This window comes from Plecotus auritus (genome assembly GCF_963455305.1).
Source record: "Plecotus auritus genome assembly, chromosome: 6".
Classification (NCBI taxonomy): domain Eukaryota; kingdom Metazoa; phylum Chordata; class Mammalia; order Chiroptera; family Vespertilionidae; genus Plecotus; species Plecotus auritus.
The window spans coordinates 177,199,335-177,205,334 of record NC_137773.1 but is presented as its reverse complement, the minus strand read 5'-3'; the positions used below and the strand labels follow the sequence as shown (position 1 = coordinate 177,205,334).

The following is a 6,000-nucleotide window of genomic DNA, read 5'->3' as shown; positions in this document are numbered from 1 at the left end:
AACGCTTTATAGGTTTTTCTTAGAGCAGACTTCTTTCATCCCATGAAACTGAATTTAGGCTATAAAACCAGGTTTCTTTCTCTAAGGAGCCACTGACAGGGACACCAGATGGCTGGAATCAGCAAGCATTTCAGGTGCGGACAATCCATCTGGCAGCCTGGAGCCGGCCACTCGAAGAGCATTAGCTAAAACTGTGACGCCCCGTTTTCCACTAGATTGCTGATTTTTAGATAGCTTCCAGTTTCTGTGTGACCTCGCGCCAAGTCACTCTTAGCCAGATTTATTGCTGAGAACTAGCCAGGCCCTGTGCAAGCTGGGTTGATTGTCCTTCAGAGGCAGGGCGGGCTCCTGAACCTTAAACATAGCTAACACAGCCTGGTAGTTCTGGGCTGGGGATGCCTGACTTGGGAACCCATCAGCAGGAAAGAGGGACGAACCCGTGTGACTTCTGCTTCTCTAATTCTCTATTCTCGGGCTCCCTTTCTTTCCCCTCACAAGAAGGCAGCCTCGGGCGACCCGGTTCCGGGTGGTACCCTCACTCCCGGCCCGGAGCACACCTGGAGGGCAAGTGGCCGCCTACAAGAAGCCAAACCACACCCCCCGCGGGTCTGACACACAGCGGCGGGAAAGCGTGCCCTCCCATTGGACGCCGACAAACAGCGTGCCCTCACGCCCCGCCCCGGAGACTCACCTGCCCCGCCCCCCATGCGCGGGGCACGGCGGGAGGGGAGTCGGCGCGACCCGCCGCTCTACTCCATATCCCGGCAGGCCGAGCGCTCAAGGCGGCGGCGCGGCGCCTTTGTGGAGACAGCGGCCGGGCGCGGAGGAAGTTCCGGTCTCCGCGACACTGGGTCGGTGGCGGCGGCTGAGGATTAGGAGGAGCGGGCCGCGGAGGCCGCGCTGCCTCGGTAAGGACCGGGGGCGGGAGGGTGGACGTGCTGGAGCCTGAGGGGAGGAAGCCGGCCTACCAGGCCGCCCTGGACGTCGAGGGCCCGCGCGGCCTGGAAGCTGTGGCTTCGGTGTCGCGGGGCGGCCGCGACTTGGCTCGGGAAGAAGAGAGCCGAGTGCTGGTGTGGAGAAGGAGGCGCCGCCCCCGGGAGGAACGCCCCGGAACGGTCGCGGGCCAGGGGCGGGCCCCGGTCGGGCGGTAGGATTACCGGTCCGGCCTCGGGGCGGCCGGCTTGCGGGTCGGGGACTGGCGCGTGGTTACGGTTCGGGGCTCCCAGTTTGCGGGGCCGCCAGTCTGCGGGGCCCTCTGTTCCTTCCCTTTTCCTGCTTTTGCAGGAATCTGATTCCGTGCTGAGGTATCGCTCGAGAGGGAGCTCTGCTGTGCCCAGCACGTAGCCTCGCCCTCAGACCTGGACGGACACGAGTGGGCTCGGCGGGACCCCACGGGGCGCGAGAGCTCGGATCCCGGCCTCCTGGGCAGTAGAACCTGGAGGCGGGGGAGTGGGCTGGTGGGTTCTGCGCCCGTTGGACGAACGTGGGAAAGAGCGGGATTTTCCCTTGTAGTCACTCTTGAGATTTTAGATCCCGTTTGGCTTTGCAAATGGGTTTTTCTTGCAGCTTGAGAATGGGTGTTTTGCTGCCGTGTTCCGCTCGAGGAGTGCATTTTTAAGTAGGAAGGGCCTTGCATTGTAGGGTACATCCACTGTGAGGGTAATTGTGTGGTTTTGTTTTTTTTTTTTTTTGCATATTCCAGGATTTTGCTTGGGAAGGTCAGAGTTGCTGGCTGAGTGAAGGAGTCCAAGTAGACTCCGTTTTCTGAACTCTGGATTGTGCCCTAGGTTTGTTTCCAACTCCCTGTTGAGTAATGCCGCCCGTGTGAATGGTTTAATCAGGTAGGCATCAGCCAACGGTGAGGGCTGTAGGGAGAGGTATCCGGAGCGGCCCAGACGCGGCAGGAGACGCGGCAGGACGGGCAGTGTCCGCAGTCACGGATGGTGTGGTACCCACCGTGTTGGTGAAGAAGTTGAACTTGAACCTCACCTCGTTACCTGGCGCCGGGCGAGGTGTACCTGACCTGGGCAGTCGGTACCAGGTCTCTGTTCTGGACATCTACAGCATCCTTCTTTACAGAATGCTGTTGCCAGACTTGAGTTTTTGTTGCCTTTTTTTTTTTTCATACTTAAATCATGTATTTTATTTTATTTGTTTGTTGCCTTTTGTATCTAGGTTCTTGTAGTCTTCCAGAGGAGAGCTGTCAAGGGGGGAGGGAGGTTACTAATGAACTCCACCGTCTGATTGCCTACACTTGAGGGCAAGGTTTTCTTCTGCCAGTGTTTGTTGTTTGTGCTGGTGGTAACGATTTAGCTCAGCGTTACCTTAGGATGAAAACCATGGGAAAGATTTGAAATTCTAAAAATGGTAAGTCACTTCTTGGAGGGGCTCTTCTAGCTATACACCAAGTGCTTAGAATCAGTTTTTCGGTTTAGGCCCCCCAATAACTGTAGGCGCTCTGGAATGTGATAGGGTTTGATTCCCAGATGACTCCACTAACTCGGTGACATTTGGCAAATGACCTGATTGCAGTTTCTTCAGTATGTGAAGTGAGGTTAGGAAATGTGGCCCCCTCACAGGTGGTTGTGAGATAATGTAATACATGTGAGCCGCCACTGTGACCTTTTTTCGCAGCTTTGTTGAGATGTGGAAGTCATGTTTTTTATATTACTAATTTTTTTTTTGCAATGCTGTGAGAGCCCTGGCTGGTGTGGTTCCGTTGGTTGGATGTCAGCCCATGCACCAAAACACTGCCAGTTTGATTCCTGGTCAGGCACATACTGAGGTCATGGGCTCCATCTCAGTGGGGGGGGACAGGCAGGAGGCAGCTGATGTTTCTCTCCCTCTCTCTCTAAATATCAATTAAAATATATTTTTTTTAAGTTGTGATATAGAGTAGCAAGATTTACCATTTAAACCATTATTTTAATCCTCACCTGAGGATAAGTTTATTGATTTTTTTTAATTTATTTTTTTCTGGAGAGAGAAGAAGGCGGGGAGAGAAAGAGAGAGAAACATCAATGTGAGAAAGAAACTGATCACTTGCTTCCTGTATGCTCCCTCACTGGGGATTGAACCCGAAACATAGGTATGTGCCCTGACCGGGAATTGAACCCACAACCTTTTTAGTGCACGGGGTGACGCTCCAACCAACTGAGCCACATGGCTGGGGCACCATTTAAACCATTTAAAAAAAAATAGATTTTTATTGATTTCAGAGAAGAAGGGAGAGGAAGAGAGAGAAGAAACATCAATGATGAGAGAGAATCACTAATTGGCTGCCACCTGCATGCCCCCTACTGGGGATTGAGCCCACAAACTGGGCATGTGCCCTGACTGGAAATGAACTGTGACCTCCTGGTTCATAGGTCGATGCTCAACCACTGAGTGACACTGGCCAGGCTATTTAAACCATTTGTTTTTGTTTGTTTGTTTATGAGCACTTTTTTCCATGGATTTTTAGAGGGAGTGGAAAGGAGAGGGAGAGACAGAGAGACACATGGATTTGAGAGAGAGACCTCCTGCATGTGCCCTGACCAGGGCCAGGGAACAAGCCGTAACCTGTATGTGCCCTTGACCGGAATCAAACCCAGGATCGTTTAGTCCAAGGGCTGATGCTCTATCCACTGAGCCACACCAGCTAGGGCTAAACCATTTAGTTACATTCAGAGTGTTAATTACACACACAATACTCATAGTGCAATCATCACCACTATTTCCAAACCTTTTTCATCATTCCAAACAGAAACTCTTAACCATTAAGCAAATAACTCCCATTTCCCCTACTATCAGCACCTGGTAACATCTAATCTATATTCTGTTTCTGTGGATCTGCCTGTTCTAGGTAATCCATGTAAGTGGAATCATTCAATATTTGTGCTTTTGTGTCTGACTTAATTCACTTTAACATAATGTTTTCAGGGTTCATTCATGTCATAGCATGTATCCAAACTTCACTCCTTTTTTTAAAATCTAAAAACAAATTTTGATTGAGGTATGATTGATATCTTCATCCTCTTTTTTTTATTTTTTATTTTATTTCAGAGAGGAAGGGCGATGGAGAGAGAGAAACATAAATGATGAGAATTATTGATCGGCTGCCTCTTGCACGGCCCTTACTGGGGTTCGAGCCCTTGCCCGGAATCGAACCTGGATCCCTTTAGTCCACAGGCCGACACTCTATCCACTGAGCCAAACCAGCTAGGGCGCTTCATTCTCTTTCAAGGCTGAATAATATTCTGTGGGTATGTATGGACCATGTTTTATCTCGTCATTTGTTGGTAGACGTTTGGGTTGTTTCCACCTTTTGGCTATCGTAAATAACACAGCTATGACTATGGGCATCCAAATACCTCTTCCTGTCCCTCTTCAATTTCTTTGGGTGTATATCTAGAAGTGGGTCATAGGATAATTCTGTGTTTAGGTTTTGAGGAACTGCCATACTGGTTTTCCACAGCAATTGCAACATCATTTTACATTCCCATCAGCAATGCACAAGGGTTCCAGTTTTTCACATCTTTGCCAATACTTGTCATTTTCTCTGTGTTTGTTTGTTTTTTGTTATTAATCCTCACCTAAGGATGTTTTTTCCATTGATTTTTAGAGAGTGGAAGGGAGAAAGGGGAGGGATAAAGAGACAGAAAGAAAAAGAAACGTCACTGTGAGAGAGACACATCAATTGGTTGCCTCCTGGACTCCCTCTGACCGGGAATTGAACCCTCGACCTTTGCTGTGCAGGCCAATGCTCTAACCATTGCGAACACCGGCCAGGGCCCTTTGATGAAGTCCAGTTTGTCTATTTTTCTTTTCTTTTTTTTTTTTTAAAATATATTTTACTTATTTTTTTACAGAGAGGAAGGGAGAGGGATAGAGAGCTAGAAACATCCATGAGAGAAACATCGATCAGCTGCCTCTTGCACACCCCCTACTGGGGATGTGCCCGCAACCAAGGTACATGCCCTTGACCGGAATTGAACCTGGGACCCTTCAGTCCGCAGGCCGACGCTCTATCCACTGAGCCAAACCAGTCAGGGCTCTATTTTTCTTTTGTTGCCTATATTTTTGGTGTCATTCAAGAGATCATTGCCAAATGCAATGCACGAAGCTTCCCCTTTTAACGTTTGTACATGGTGTTAGGTAAGGGTCCCACTTCATCCTTTGGCATGTGGCTCTCCAGCTTTCCTATGACCGTTTGTTGAAATGTGTCCTTTCTCCATTGAATGGTCTTGGCACCCTGTTGAAAATCACTTGATCGTATATGTGAGGGACTCAGAGATATTAGTCACGATAGCTAACAGGTGGAAGTAGCCCACGTGTCCATCAGTGGGTGAATAGATATTAGTACAATAGCTAATAGGTGGAAGTAGCCCACGTGTCCATCAGTGGATGAATAGATAAAGTGTGGCATATACATACCATACAATAGTATTCAGTCTTAAAAAGGAGCCTGGCCAGCGTGGTTCAGTGGTTGAGCGTCGACCTATGAACCTGGAGGTCATGGTTTGATTTCCAGTCAGGGCACATGCCTGGGTTGCGGGCTCGATCCCCAGTAGGGGGCGTGCAGGAGGCAGCCGATCAGTGATTCTCTCTCATCATTGATGTTGATCTCTCCCTCTCCCTCTCTGAAATCAATAAAAATAAAAATAAAAAGGAATGAAATTCTAACATGATGCTGCAATATCGATGAACCTTGAAGACAATATGCTAAGTGAATAAGCCAGTGACAGAAGGACAAATATTGTATGATTCCACTAGTATCATGAGAGGCACATTAGGGTAGTCAAAATTATGGAGACAGCCCTGGCTGGTGTGGCTCAACCTTGTCTTGTGCCCTGGAGGTTGCTGGTTTGATTCCTGGTTAGGGCACCTGCTGGGTGGCAGGCTTAATCTCCAGTAGGGGGCATGCGGGTGGCACCCAATCCATGTTTCTCTCTCATTGATATTTCTCTCTCTCCCTCTCCCTTCCTCTCTATTTTCTGCCCTATGATTTAAAAAAATCAT

At 49.2% G+C, this 6,000-nt stretch overlaps 1 protein-coding gene across 2 annotated transcripts in view; it reads left to right on the top strand.

Moving 5' to 3' along the window:
- The first annotated feature begins 716 nt into the window (after positions 1 to 716).
- The window catches only part of RBM6 (RNA binding motif protein 6), a 68,101-nt gene continuing 62,817 nt past the window's right edge, over positions 717 to 6,000 (top strand). Inside the window, exon 1 of one of the 2 annotated variants that reach the window (XM_080671860.1) lies at positions 717 to 908. The gene's annotated coding sequence lies outside the window, so the exon portion shown is untranslated. The remainder of the gene's footprint in view (positions 909 to 6,000) is intronic. The other variant, XM_080671861.1, reaches the window with a different exon arrangement.